Here is a 16,164-nt window from a genome sequence, read left to right on the forward strand (position 1 = left end):
ACCAAAGCAGACACAGGTATTTTGCTTAAACTAGCTTTATTTTGGTTTAGCTTCATGAGAAAGCCTGTCTACACAACAAAAGCATGCATTAGCTTAGCTGAACTGGTACAAATTTATATATGGGTACATGTTATATTAATTAACATTCTCACCAGCACTGCTGACCCTCAGGAATGCAGATGACAGTCCCATTCCACAGAAGGGTTATAGCTGTGCAATGGTATCTCTGTTAAAAAGGTTTGTGCTGTCGTAGCCTGTTCTAAGTGCAGTGTGCCTAGTCTTAGCGATATAAAATAATATCCCTTTTGCTGCTAGGTCTAAAATAAAGTATGTAGCAAGGAAGATACTCTTACAGCACCAGAAGTGACTCAAATGCCCTCCTTCAAATATGAGACACTGAGTATATATATACACACACACATTTGCATATGTTCAGAAAGGTTAATGATGTCATATGAGACAATGGGGAAGTAAGAAAAGCATGGGCAATATCATGTACATGGACTATGACGCACTGTCTAATAACCATGATCAGTATTCTGCTTTTAAAGACACTCAGTGTTAGATAGGATTTCTGTCATGCACATGTGCCTGTAGATGTAATATCTCACATTTTGTTTGCAGCATAATTCTCTCACGAATGAGTCGCATGTGTCTAGCACAGCTAGAACAGCACATAGTGCCTCATTTTTGCACTTGTAAAAAATAATTGTCTTTCTCTGCTTATACTGTTTTGCATACATTTTCTTCTATTTAAATAATAGAATAAGGAAAAAGTCATGTGATTACATGGCTCCGTGTGGTAACACCCTTGAACACACTTCTCTATGTCTTACATAAACCCCTCAAGATTTCATACAGTTATAATACACTTCCATAATGCCGAGGAACCCTGAGTGAGTGAGAGGGAGACTCACTGCACAAGGTACCTGACACATATAGCAAAAGGCAATCAAGCCAACATGAGTTTAAGATCAAAGTAAGAGATGGTACACAGGTGAGTGAGGACACAAGGAGGTGGTGTCACTTCCCTGTCACCCTGAAAGCCTGGAACAGAGACTTAGCACAGCCTAGAAAAGCCCCTTGTCAGGGCTCAGCCACCCAAACTCAGTGTATTCCTGCTCCGGAGAGATTGTAGCAAAAGTGAAACTGGTGGTAAGAGGAATCCTAAACACAAATATTGAACTCCAGCAAACAAACATTTCCAGTTCCTCAGGTCTCCATAACTATACCATTCAAGAGCAACCCTTCCATTGCTGAAACAATTTTTGATCCAAACTGAAATTAAAAAGCCATTTACAAACTTACTATGCAATAAAAGTTGTGAATTATTCCATTTCAGAATTACTTAAGCGTGTCCAAGCAGCGAACGATCCAGGATACAGGAGAGCCTGTCTGCACTCCAGCGGGGCCAGGTGCTCAGTGGTCCAACCCAGTCATCTACATGGCCCCATTCACATATACGGTCCCCACAGGAACCCCGGTACCCACGAGCCACCAACTGCCTGGAGAGGTGAGACCCTCAGCTCCTTGCTGATAGGCAGCAGCTCAGAGGAGCCAGCTGTGCCCTGATTTGCCCCATCACCTGCCAGACTGTGGGTTCATAGTCTTCATCACTAGATCTGTGCAGTGCTGAAACATACCACAGCATTAGGTACATCATAAAAGTGAGTTTTAACCTTTTCTGAAAGTTTCTGACACATTAGACTACTTCTGTTAGGCTTTAAATTGCTGACACAGTGTTGCCAAATACGAGTGGTCTGAGCAGCATTTGGTACAGTGGTTTTCAGGTTATAAGTATGATATAAGCATGATATAAGGATACATTCACTTACAGGTGCAGTTTTCACAAGCTGTATCTTATATACACAAATGAAATTACTAACAAAACTTGTTGGACAGGGAAAACTAAGCAGAAATCATGCGTGAATGAGTTTGGGCAAATTCTCTTTCGTCTCAGAAAAAAGTAGTACACACCACTCACATTCACAGGTAAACGCCAATCTGCATGCTAAACTGCTTAGCTGTGCGCTAAGAGAAGCTCAACTGAGCCTACTTTGAAAAGGTGGCCCTTAGTGCCTTGGTGTTCTCTCTTGAGTGAGGTACGCTCCAGTTTTTATCACCAGCACCAGCACCTGACTGGCTTTAAGACAGATATTCTGGATTTATGAAGTCCAGGTACCTGAAAGACTAGATGTGGTCTCATGTAGCTGGTATCAGAAGAGACACTTGAACTAGCAGTCTAACACAGACAGCATGGTATTTTTTGTGAAGGCTAAACATTTTCTGGCTTATCGATGCGATGAAGCTCAAGCTTATTGACTTTCAGAAGCCTTCCGCAGTCTTATTTATTATCCTTGGCATTTGAAAATGAAAGTGGTTTTGTGGGATCAAACATAGGTCATGACTGTCTCATGGCCATTTGTTAGTCTATACAAACTGAATTTGGTAGTTCCAGGTCCGATTCCTAATGTATGTTTGCCATTATTATTTATCATCACCAACATACCTGACAACACTTTTAATGGCTCTCTCAAGGGAGAAGCGAAGGGCTGAATGGACTAAAGGAGCAAGCTCTCTCTCAGCCTCCAAGTACTGGTCACTGCAGCAAGGGCTGCGGGGCTCTCAGCCAGGCAACCAGTGGAAGCTGGCCTCTGGTCTGCCAAATTTCTAAGAAAAGTTGTTTAAAAATATCCTGACATATACGGAGAAAGTGGGTGAGGCTGCACACATGCCTGCAGTGGCTAAGCCTGGACATTTACACATAGCATACTGATTGTGACAGACACTGCTCAAGCTTCCCCTTCACAGTTACTTTGACACCTACCTAAAGCTCTGCAATTATTATTTTTGCAGTATCTTATGCCTTCCTTCATCTCCAGGAACTATTTACATCTATTTCTTAACATATTGAGCTTCTCACATGTATATACTTGATCCCTACACCAGTTTCAGACATAACCTTTTGCAGTATTCTAGTGTATGTGTGGGGATAATGAAACCACCCCAAAGGGCATTCACATAAGCAGTAAGCACCTCAGAATTGATCACAATCAGTTACACTATCTATTCAAGGTAACAATTATCCTTCTTTTGCTCCTTTTGCTTTATGTACTTAAGTAGCAGAGTTAGAAGAGAAGCTGTCCCCTTGTGGTTAATAATTGATTTTCTACCAATCGGAGCTCAGGATGGGCTCAACCAGACCTATGATATTTTAAAAATTAATTATATTTTAGACAGGTCAAGGTATAGCCTCCAAGTCAGTTGACAGACTCTGTAAAACCCAGACAAAGAGAAGAACGACACAACAAGCCGCAATGTTCATTACTCTCACTGTTCCTATTATTGACTAATTTTGAGTAAAATCTATGGCTCATTGTCTTTTAACATTTAGTTAGCATACATTTATCTAAATCTTACAAGATCAGATGACACTGAATATGATCATCTGAAGCGTAACTTGATTTTAAGCTCATTTTTAAAGCTAACGTACTTTTTGTAAAGAAACAGTTTGGAATAGGGGGCCAGATTATGACCGCTCTCTCACGAACGTGTGCATAGGCATTGGGGCAGAAAAAGCCCATGCCCGTATAATCCTCCAGAGCTGTTTACACTGTCCTGCCCCCTCCTCCTCAAGGCTGAGTGCTGGGAGGCATCTCCTTGGAACAGCTGGCTGCTCCCAGGAACACACGCCCCTCCTTCCTTCCCAGCACACTGCCAATATGGAGCAAGCTTCTGGCTGAATACATAGAAATAATCCTGACCCTGTCCATAAGTCAGCTGCCTGGAACTGGACCCATGTGAACAACCACATTTTTGTTTTCTTGGTCTGTGCCTATTTGGGTAAAACTACTATTTTTCTGAATTTACACAGGGATAGAGCTTCTAGGAAGACAAAACCCAGAAAACAGCAATAGCAAAATATTAATATAGGGATAAGAATTTTTCATTATACTCTCTAAATTAAAATAAAATTTGAGAAAAAGTTATTGTAAATTTTCTTTTAAAATGTTTAATGTGGAAATTTCATTGAAACATTTATATTAAAAAATCCAACCTTAAAATTATGACTGGCCTAAATCCTTCCCTCAAAAGCAACTACCTTGAATGGCAGTGTGAATAGGATATATATGTTAGAAGAATTTGGCAACCAACGAATTTTTTTGTTTTTCTTTAAGGAGCTGGTACAGTGTACCTCTCCATAATGAGCAGGTTAATTTGCAGAGGCTGCCTCAAAAGCAACGTTTTCAAAACCCACTGGGCTTTCCCCCCAGCTCATTACAGAAGATGTTGCAATATTGCCCAGATATTCATACTACATCTTGTTTTGAGTGTGTAAACTGCTTTGTTTGAAGTTGGTTGAGAGTCCATAAGCAACCTGGGAGGCACGATTTCCTTACAGGTACTACAGTATGACTACAGGTCAGAATGGTGAGTGAGTTTGTGACGGTGTGAGTGTGTACATATGCATGTGTATGTAGGTACATACATCTACAAAAATATGCAGGAAGTAGAGTGTAAGTGTTTGGGGCATGCATATTTCCATCAGGATTAACAGCACACTAAAAAGGAGAAAAGGGTCCTTTCGTTGTTACGACTAAAAATTCTCTGCAGCCAGCAGCCCTACAGCGGTGGCATGTGGATTAGGCATTGGTTGCTTTAGTCCTCTATGTTGTCCTAGTAGACTTGTATACAAACAGGAAAAATTTTAGAAATATGTTGTTATCACAGCAAGTGAAATGCTTGTTAAAGAAATGAAGTATTTAGTTAAAAAAAAAAGGTTATTATGGGTCTGCCATTTATCAGGTTAAAAGTCTAGGCAATGCATGCTTTCTGTTTACACAAAAAAACATTATTGATTTCTAGCAGTTCACTCATTTGCATATAAAAATCTGTACCTAAATATGATCTTCAGTTTTAAGCCACATGTCCTATGGGCTTGACAGACTAGATGGTATTTAGAAGTGCCTTACATAAGGCAAAATGGAAAAATATTGAAGTTCTGCATTGCAGACAACAGAAGATTTTTAACAATGCATAGGAGAATTGCAATATCTTGGTTAGATTTTACCTGTTCTCAAGGCACTGCAGCTACACACTTGAAACGTATCTTCTTTCAACAGCTTTGTAGATTTTATATCATAATATAACTTCAGACATTTGTTTGAAGGCAGACAGCAAGTCTTTTTTTGAAGCAAAGCCATTTAAATCCCATGCAGTCCCAGATTTTTGCATCAAATTCCTACTGCAATGCCTACAAGTTTTCATAGTACAGAAGAAAATAATGCTGTTCTGCACACACATGTACATAAATCTTTAAGAAATGTTCTAACGTAAACAAATGAGGTTAAAGAGAATAGCAATAGAGACACCCTCAAGATTTAATTATTCAAAACAATAGTTTATCATCTGTTCCTAGTTTTGAGCTACATATGTGTCTACTCCAGAGCTAACAGTGGGGACGGCAAAACACAGTTGTTGCAGTTTGCTTTTGGCTTACGGAGACCTTTGAAATTTCTATCCTGGAGACAGCACATACATAATCAACAGAGAGGCAGCCAGGTTTGGATCTTCAGCACCCATTGCTGAGGTCTCCTGACTAGCTTATTTAACCTTGTCCCCTTCTCTCCTGTCTTTTATTAATCTGAAGATTCCCAAGCTTCATGTTCTGAAACTTCTTTTCTTTTCATATCATATCATATCGTATCATATCATATCATATCATATCATATCGTATCGTATCGTATCGTATCGTATCGTATCGTATATCATATCAGTAGAGTTAATTGCTTCAGGTAGATCAGCCAGTTGAAGGGAAACCGTGCAAAAAAAACCTGGAGTGCCCACTGGCTAGAGCAGTAGAATTACATTTACGATGCCCATACATGAAATCCCTGGCCCCTATCTTACAGCCAAAACCACGCTAATTTTCTAGAAACCAGGTCAAGCCTATGTAGCTAAATAGGGTTTATGTCCTCTTACTTACACCGTTTACTTACTTACATTGTGCTCGGTGAACATGATGAAATTCTCCTCTTTCTCCTATTGCTGTGTATTTAACTTCTCAAAATATTCTACAACTACGCCACAAGACCACAAAATGAGGAGTGACACAGTCAGCCTGCCTTTGGAGTACACTAACGTGGACCCTTGTGTCAAGGTCTGTATCAGAGAGAGACAGCAAGTGTCTGTCTCTGGGCAAAATGGGCCCAATGTTATTCAATATCTTTATAAGTGATCTGGATAACAGGATCAAGTGTAGCCTGATGAAGTCTGCACATGACACCAAGCTGAGTGGGGAAGTAGACACTCCAGAAGGGAGAGCTGCTCTGCAGGGAGATCTGGATAGGCTGGAAGAGTGGGCCAGCAAGAACCTTATGAAGTTCAACAAGGACAAGTGTAAGGTCATGCACCTGGGAAAACATAATCCGGGAGTGCAGGACAGGCTGGGATCCACCTGGCTGGAGAGCAGCTCTGTAGAAAGGGACCTGGGGGTCCTGGTGGACAGAAAGCTCAACATGAGCGAACAGTGCGCTGCTGCGGCCAAGAAGGCCAACAGGATGCTGGGTTGCATCAAAAAGGGCATCGCCGGCAGAAAGAAAGAAGTCATTATCCCGCTCTACTCGGCGCTTGTCAGGCCACACCTGGAGTACTGTGTACAGTTCTGGTCCCCGCTGTACAAAAAAAGGATGTGGACAGGCTGGAAGGGGTCCAGAGAAGGGCCACCAAGATGATCAGAGGACTGGGAAGCCTGCCATATGAGGACAGGCTGGGAGAATGGGTTTGTTCAGCCTTGAGAAAAGGAGGCTCAGAGGGGATCTCATCCCCATGTACCAGTACTTAAGGGGTAGCTACAAAGAAGACGGAGACTCCCTTTTTACAAGGAGTCACATGGAGAGGACAAGGGGGAATGGACACAAGTTGCTCTTGGGGAGATTCCGGGTGGACATGAGAGGAAAATTTTTCACAGTGAGGACAGTCAGCCATTGGAATAATCTCCCCAGGGAAGTGGTTGACATGGCCATGTTGGACACCTTTAAGAGTCGTTGGGAGAGGGTGCTGGGCCATCTTTTCTAGACTGTGCTCTTCCTAGAAGGGTTGGACTAGATGATCCCTGAGGTCCCTTCTAACCTGGGATTCTGTGATTCTGTGAAAATAAATATTGCTGGGAATGGCAATGGGCAGGGACTTAGTTTAAATTGAAAGGAAGAAAGTTGAAACGAAGAGGAGCTGAAATATATGAAAAATGCAAAGTCACTGGGAAATCCCAGGGCACGCAGCCTTTCTGAAATTAAGTTACTTTTGCAGACATCGGAAAAGTGTTAGGAAAATGTAGGGGAATAGACAGGGATCGGTGACCGGAAGATTACGGGATGTGACGGAAAGATAGACTCCTCCCCATAGGAGTGGCAGGAACAGGAAGCGCAAGAGCTATATAAGCGTGTGACGCAGCTAAATAGACGGACATTTTGTATCCATCATATTGATGTCTGTGCATCACTGTCCCCAGGGTGGGTAGAGCCCTGTGTCCCGGAGATATGCGGCCCAAGATAAGTTCTCCCGTAGAAGCGTACAGCTACAGGAAAACAAATGTTCACCAGAACTTGGAACAGCTATCTTTTGGTAGTCCAACTATACCAAGAACAGCTCATTCAGAACAGCTGAAAAAGTGAACTCCACTGGCAAAAGTCAAGCAGATGTTTACCTGCAATGAAAGGCAAAGCTGTCATTTCGATACATGAGAGAGTGGTTTACAAGAACAGATGATTGTATTATAGCTGGGATAAAACCTTAACTAACTTGCTCTCACTCACATCCCTGTATCTGCTAAGCTTGAGCAACCAGAGAGACTTGAGTTGAATGGGAATATACAGATCTGTGCGGCACCTATATATTAGTCAAAAAAGGCCATACTGTCTTACTTTACCCTCCTAGGAAGACAGAGTAATGCTTATTACTCAGAGAGAAAGAAGCTGACCCACTGAAGGACCTTCCTATCCATCCCTGCAAGCTTTCTCAAGCAAATCAACAAAACCTTTATGGATACTTTACCCGTATTGATCCAGAGATCAGCTACCATGGATAATAATGCTGTCTCTGTATTGTACCTATCCCTAAAACCAGAGATGTATGGTTAAGAATGAATAGTAAGTAAAAGACACAAAAGTTTATTGATGTAGAACTACTGTGAAGTTTGGACAGGAAGGAAAATAAAACTCTGAATCCATCCCTAACTCTCATTTTAACCTGGTCTATGTCTGACTTCCATAAATACATAGTCAAAGGGTTCTGTGGCCGTTCTAAGCCACAAAACAGTCATTAACTTCAAACATACCATCCTGTTCACTTCCATTTAAGCCCCCTCTACTGACATGCCTGATACTTTTTCAAATATTTAAACACTGGGATTTTTAAACAAATCGATTGAATTTCACTGGAATTTGGACACTGATACTCTTTAATCTCCTTTCAAGATCCCAGTCATAGCGTAAACATTTTTCTGTTTATTAATTTATTAACCCCAGAAATACTTAGGTATAAAAACAACAACAACAACAAAAAAAACAACCCAAACTTACTTTTAAATGAGCACACAGGACAGTGTATAACAGCAAACACACAAGTTCATATTTAGGACTAGATCATATTATAGACTTTGGAAGGATTTACAGGTCTCAGTTGCTTGTTGTGTTTTGTATAACACACTATATTACGTTTATGTGTACCATTGCCCTCTACAGGATGGAATTTTGGATTTATGAAAGCATTGTGATTATTTTGCTTTCTAGTAGCAAGCTCACAAAGCAGTACATATTTACTTCCAAAGGTGGAAGCCTGTAATTTTGTCACAGAAGGTTATAGATTTCTTATCTGATAACTTATTCTGTGATATTAAAGAAGCAATCAAGTAACAACGTAGATCAGCTCTATAAAAACATATTCAGAATCATTCCTTCAAAGAACCAATATGATTGCAGATGCAGATACAGATGCAGAAAGCATCCAGCATCTTTACCTCCCAAGATGTCCGTCTTTATATAATCAGTAGCTTGTACAGGACATGTCCAATAAGCACTTTTCCATATCTAGACTCTTTTGGAAATGTGTCACATTTTCAAAATGTTAAATATGAAATGCATTTAAAACATACAAGTACAAGAAGAAACTTGCAAATACTAATCTGGCATTCTGAGCGTATAGTTCTATCACTTTATTTCACCATTATTTGCATTCACAAACCTGCAACAGCAATTCTGGATACAGAAATACAAGACAGTTACTTTTATGTGATATTACTTACATAATATGCCCATACTTTCACTTAAAATCTGGCCACGGGGCACACTTAGGATGCTGGGAAAGGTCCATGATGTAAGCAAAACCCAAGGGGTGTTCATAAGTACGTACTGACCCTGCATGAAATCTTAGTACAGTAAATCAGAATTTTTGGTGCCACTTAAAAAAAAAGGCAAAGTTCTCATGGAATTCCGATCTCTACCAGAAACTTCAGGCTTCACAAAGTATTTATCTCTGAACTTTAAAGTGTGCAAAAATGAGTTTTAGCAGAAACACTATGATATCAATTTTTGTCATTATCTGAACTATCATGTCTCCAGTTTCATGTAATTTTCAATGTTCAGGTTAAATCAAATTATTTTTATAAAGACAAAGAGACCACTGGTTCAGATTACTTGTTAAGAAGTCTTCCTTCATTTACAGATTAAACTTCACTGTGTAAACCACATACACAGAAAAATTGAACAGATACCTTCTAAAACTGAATGAGATATCCCTATCAGGACTTTCACGTGTGTCAGTGGTATATGGATCTCTTTTATTATTGTTCATTTTGCTTTTTGTTAATTACAAAAGGGAGAAATATCCTTTATTGAAAGAAAAGTTATTTTAAAAAATGCATTTCAGAAAAGCATTGAACAAGACATTAATAACAAACTGAAAGGATAAGCAGAAGGGAAGTCTGAAAAATTCTATATTTGTATTATACAGGCATTGTTTTTGTTCCTGGCACCTTATTTTTCATGTACATAAAGAGAACGCAAGCTACAGCAGGGTGAGACAAAGATCAATGCTGAATGTATTACTTGGCATTGGTCAGACTCAGTTTAATAAGAAAAGAATTGATCCATTAAGCTAAACTAATTCTTGGCCGAAAATGGTTGAAATCTCTTCTTTATACTGCTAGCTTCATAAAGACCTATAATATTTGGAAGAAACAACTCAGAGCTGAGTTTAATAAGATTAAATGTATTGCAAATATACTTAACAAGAATCTATCAAGTTGTTAATGATTACGATTAATATCAAACAATTTTTGTATAGAATTTTTTATTAGAGTAGTTGTAAAATATAGCCATGTGAGAAGCGATATAAAAAGGGTTTTAGGTAATTTGTAGCAGCTACAATTGCAGAAGCAAAACCTTAACTTATAAAATATAGTAATTTATTTTATCAATCCAGTTTCTCATACAAGTGCAATTCAATTTGTAAAGTATTTAAGTGCCAGTCATTAACACTGTATAGCAAAGTGCAGAAGGACAGAATCTACTATATGTGATTGTGTTATTATATGTGAAGAGACTGCAAAATAAATTACTTTTTCTGTCGGCAAGGCTGGAGACCTATTGTTTAAATACAACTTCAGATTTCTATGAACTACTCTACAAAGCACTGTTTCATAGCTAAGATGGCTAAAAGCAGTTATTGGTACTGTAAGGATGCCCTACACTGTCAAAGGGACATATTGACATTCATTTGCCTCTGTCACTGCTTCCTTGCAGAGTATGTCCTCTCTGAAGACCAGAGGTGCTCTGCATCGCCAGAGAGCTACCATCCCAAAGCCACAAGCTCCTACCCTGCGGCACAGCATTGCCAGGGCAAGGCCCAGGGGAAAACCCCCACCCCCTGTGAGGCACGCCAGTGTTGCCTTGGGTAGCCTGCATCTGTGCCTCTGTGTTGCGCCCTCTCCTTGGACAAATACAGCACCACAGGTTAAAATTCTGCCCATCAACCAGCTTTTATAACTGCGTTTAAACATGTTTTCTAGATGGTATTGTCTCTTTAAACAATATATAAAAGAATGAGAGCAAGAATTACTGCTTCACCTAGGATTTAAACAGAAGAGGACGTAACTGGAATCAATTCAGCAGTGGTTACACTCTAGTCACAGTTTTAATTAAGATGACAATGTGACAAAAATACATGCACACAAAAAAAAATCAAAACTCTGAATTCAGAAAAGAGAACTACTGAAACAGTGGGTGAGACTGAATGGAAAACAGCACTGGAGGAAAAGGAGAGAGGAGGAAATGGAAAGTACTGAAAGTCAATTATTACATGCCTGAAGGTTATATGCGCTGTCTAGAATCAGAACATTGTGTGTTAAAATATATATTGTGGATGAAGAGGAAAATGTATGAAAATTGATTTAAGAAAAAGGCATATTTAAGTTATAAAAATATAGACAGGGAAAACAACTAGAAAGATTATAGCATGGAATTAAAAGACTATAACATACTGATATGGAAAGCAAAGGGGGGAAATGAAAGGAAAAGTTCACATAAGGTGAGGAAATTGTAAATAAAGATTTTTTTTCTTTTCAAGCATGTAAAGAGCATAAGGTGACCAAAGAAACAGAAGCACACCTATGAAATGGCAAATGGCAGTTTACTAACAGGAAGGAGAGACCACTTAAACTCTATTTTATTGTCCACAAAACAAAGTTGGGACTGATGACAGGATCAGACACAGATTTCCTGGGGGAGGAAGAATAAACACCAAAGAAAATCAGTAACATGCCAAAACAACTCGTCAAGAAATTAGAAAGTCTGAAGGTTGACATAACTCCAGGAATAGAGAGAATTAATTCAGTGCTCAGAAAGATATGTCAGAAGAGATAGAGGAATCATTAGCAGATATATTTAAAACTTGTTTGGAAATATGAGCTGGACTGATGAGAGGTCAACGATAGCCGCTATCTAGACAAATACACACCCCTGACTTCGCACCTATGACATATTCTTGAAACGTTATTACTTCAGGAAAAATATGATTAAAAGTTTGTATAGCTGCACAAGAAACTGCTAGAACGGCTCACCAAAGGGATATCACGCCTAAAAATGCCCTCAGCACTTTTTAAAGAAGAATTACAAGTTATTGATCATAATGGAAGGTACAAGCATATCTTCCACACTCTTCAGGAAAGCTTCTGATAGATTGACATGTGGAAGACTAATCTACAAGGTCAGGAAGTGTGGGAACAATCAGTAAGACGACAGGATATGTTTGATAGAGAAAAACTGCTAGGCTAGTCAATGAAAAGAAACGGGCTAAAATTCAGAATGACTGAAGTACACTGAGACAGACTAAAAACCTGGCAGAGAAGAAGTGTAGACAAATTAATTCAGTGTTGAAAAATTTATGCTAACAAAACTAGCAGCAAATAACAAGCAAAGGGGCTCTACCCTTGAAAGGCATAAAGTTCAAGTCTCTCACATTGATGTACTCCATTAATTTAAAATTTCTGGTTTCCACAAGAGAAAGAGGTGAGAAGCAAGCCCTCTGAACATCACAAGAATCAAGAAAGGGAAAACTTTTTTTTAAAACCCAGTGCAAATTGCAATTGATGGCAGAAGTAAGCCTCCTCACTTTTGTCGATCACTGTAATATAAAGCAATGAAAACAAACTGGCACACTGAAGCATCTTGGGGATTGGCCCAAAACTTACAGAAATCGGTGGTTTTCTTCACCAATGACAGTGCATCTTTAGGTCAGACTATTGCTTACTTTAGAAAACTACAGAATTTTCAGTAGGGGAAAAAAATCATACCTCTTAAAAGGAAATTAAGACATTAAGTATGACTAATACTATTGGGGTGATGTGCTAAAAAGCATGGAACAGAGCTGTCTCACAATCATTTCTCTCTAGCTTTCAACTGTTCATGAGCCACTAAGTGTTCTTTTCCTTTGGTTGTCCTCTAAAATTACCTACTTTGTTTCTTTGGTTAGTCCCCATTATCAAGTCCTTTGGTATTTCTAGCAATTCCAACACGAGCACTTCCTCCTTAGTGGAAATAGAATATTCTGTACGGACCAGGCCCATTGACTTATTGGCATAATATTTTAGTCATATTATTCATCCCATCCCACTAATAAACTGATCACTACCCACTGAAATCAGTTGCAATATTGCCACTGATCTGAGTGGAAGCTGGATCAGATTCAGTGGCCAAGTTATCAGGGAGAGTTTTTCATTGATCTGTCCACAATGACACAGAGAACCCCACAAGAAGTTAAAACTAATATAGAATCTGGAAATAGATTTTTTTAAAAAATTATTCTCAACATATTAGTTACAAGCAGTGGAATAGTATAGTGATTGCTACAGAAATGGGAAACTGACAGTTCAAATGGAAACATATCATGAACAAAAGAAAAGGGAAATGATTTCTTAACCTCACCAGCCTTAGGAGATAGTCCCCTTTACAGAGCAGGCTGGCATGTAACATCTTCAGAAGAAAATGGTGTGAGTGAAAAAAATGCTTATATGTTTAATTTAGATGTAGTTACTGCCAATCTAGAAAAGAACCTCTTAAACTAAACATTTGATTACCTATCTCCAAGACTTGATATAGAAATTCTCTTATACCAATGAGATTATGTGCTTTCTCCTTTACCTCCTGTTGTGGTTTAGCCCCAGTCAGCAACTAAATACCACACAGCCAGTCGCTCACTCCCCCCACCCCTGTGCGATGGGGGAAGAGAATCGGAAAGGCCAAAGTAAGAAAACTTGTGGGTTGAGATAAGAACAGTTTAATAATTAAAATAAAACAGTAATAACAATAATAATAATAGCAATATAATTAAAAAGAAAATAACGAGAGAGAGAGAAAGAGAGAGATGAACCCTCGGGAGGAGGAAAAAAAACAAAAATCCAAACAAGTAGTGATGCAACCGCTCACCACCTGCTGACTGACACTGTTGGTCTCTGAGCCGCAACTGCTCTCCCAGTTAACATAGTGGGTATGACATTATGATATGGAATATCCCTTTGGCCAGTTTGAATCTCCTCTCTTAGCTGTGCCACCTCCCCTCCCGGCTTCTTGTGCACCCGGCAGAGCATGGGCAGCTAGAAAAGTCCTTGACTAGTACAAGCACTACCCAGCAACAACCAAAACATCAGAGTGTTATCAACATTATTTTCATACTAAGTCCAAAGCACAGCACTATGCCAGCTACGGTGAAGAAAATTAACTCTTTCCCAGCTAAAACCATGACACTTCCATATTGGTTCTTTCTATTATTTCATACATTCCTTCCTAATCAGACACAGCTGCCATTGGCTTCAAGGCAGGGTGTCATTCAGTGCCATTAGGAGTATTACTCTGCAGTAGAGGAATGGAGTTCATACCTGTTTGGTTGCTAATGCTTAAAGAGGTTTGCCGTAAATGCCTTTAGCAAAGCAAAAATTACAAATGCACAGTTAAAAAAAAACTAAAAAAAATATTGTGTGATGTTCAAAAGCACTCAGTTGGCCTAATTCTTTCAATAATAGTGGAATTCCCACTGACTTCACCAGATGCAGAGTTAGGCCAGCAATGAGCACATCTGAGAAATCGCTCCATACTGAACATACTCTGATCAATGAAGGTTTATTTTTTAATGACTTAACAGCTTGTGAAAGGAGCATATTGACTGCGCTCTGTTTCTACCCACAGCACATCTCATCATGAACTAGTGCAGCACAAGCTTATTTATGAAATTAAGATATCTCATACCTGTCCTTTAGAAGATAGGAGACTTTTCTTCATGCCTATCCAACAAGATATTGGTTGGACAGACATGATGAGTTGAGAAAACTACCAAAATTAATATGAAAAATGGTGAGTTTTATGATGAACACCTTTCAAGCAGACTGATCACATAAGGCATGGCACAGCCAGCCGAAACGAAAAGCTTTTAATCAGTACCAAGATGGAATAAAATGAAACTATATCACTAGTTTCTGGAAAAGCTTTTGCACACCATGCCAAATTCTCAGAGTGAGATAGTTTCTCAAAAGCTTAGGGAGAAAAAACAAACCGCAGTAAAAAAACCCACAGAGACCTCTGATTAGAGTAGCTGTGATTTCTGTCATGCTTTTGATGTTTCACTTACTGCAGTTGTAAGGGACTGATTTAATCCTGGTAGGTGGAAAACAAAGAGCAGTGCCCGAAAACCAGCATTTATCACGCAACCTGATTCACAGAATCTCATCATGTTTTCAAATGAAGCTGTTAAACCATCCCCGAAAAAGTTACTGGAAAGTATCATTGTGGCAGAACATATGTGTGCAGTGTATGCGGGGCGTAGGCAGCGGGTATGGGAAATTGTTAGTTAAAAGGACCAAATGACTGAAAGAGGAAAAAGAGAAATTATGGTACAGCTAAAAATATGCCTGTTATACAGTGAATGTTCTTGCATTTACTCTATTTGAAATCTGTTACATGATATTGTCTATTTTGCTTTTTAATTTTCAGCATGGTCTCCTTCACTGGTATTCGTGTTGAACTCGGGAGTTCCTTGCTTCAAATTGTCGTGGAAACCTCATTTTGAACAATTTAGTCAGGCAATGAACTAAAGCTGGAGGTAGTCAGGCAGCAGAAGTTTCTGCTATACCTTAGCATGCAGTCCTGATTATAGTGCTATTATAGTTTGCTGTTCATAGAAATCAAGGAATTTATGAATCATTAAAAGGTGCAGGTGATAAAGAAGTTATTATAATAGCATTCAGAAATATTATAAGAACTATAACAAAAGCTACAGTGTTAACACCATTGCCTGAATATAAATGCAGTTGTGAAATTATATGATAGCTGAGGATGTAGACACACCAAATTTTCAACCGGCCTCAAACCAGTCACTAGTCACTTGCACGCTTTTGATATATGGCTACTTTTGTACAAAACTGTTTTAGCTGTACAGAAAATGTACTAACACTCATTAAAAGTCCATTGTGTAAAAACCCTGAGCTGGAGATTGTGAAAACATGGGTTTGTGAATGTTAATAGGTCTTATACTAAGTTACTCATTTTCTCATATTTTGCTCAGAATCCCCCAATGTATTAAAAATATATTAGGTACCAAACCCACTAGCCCTTAATTATA

At 39.1% G+C, this 16,164-nt stretch overlaps 1 long non-coding RNA gene across 1 annotated transcript in view; it reads right to left on the bottom strand.

Moving 5' to 3' along the window:
- Nucleotides 1-16,164, bottom strand: part of LOC135312851 (uncharacterized) — a 204,974-nt gene that overhangs the window by 175,464 nt on the left and 13,346 nt on the right. The gene's annotated exons all lie outside the window — the stretch shown is intronic.

The sequence above is a fragment of the Phalacrocorax carbo genome, chromosome 3 (assembly GCF_963921805.1).
Source record: "Phalacrocorax carbo chromosome 3, bPhaCar2.1, whole genome shotgun sequence".
Classification (NCBI taxonomy): Eukaryota; Metazoa; Chordata; class Aves; order Suliformes; family Phalacrocoracidae; genus Phalacrocorax; species Phalacrocorax carbo.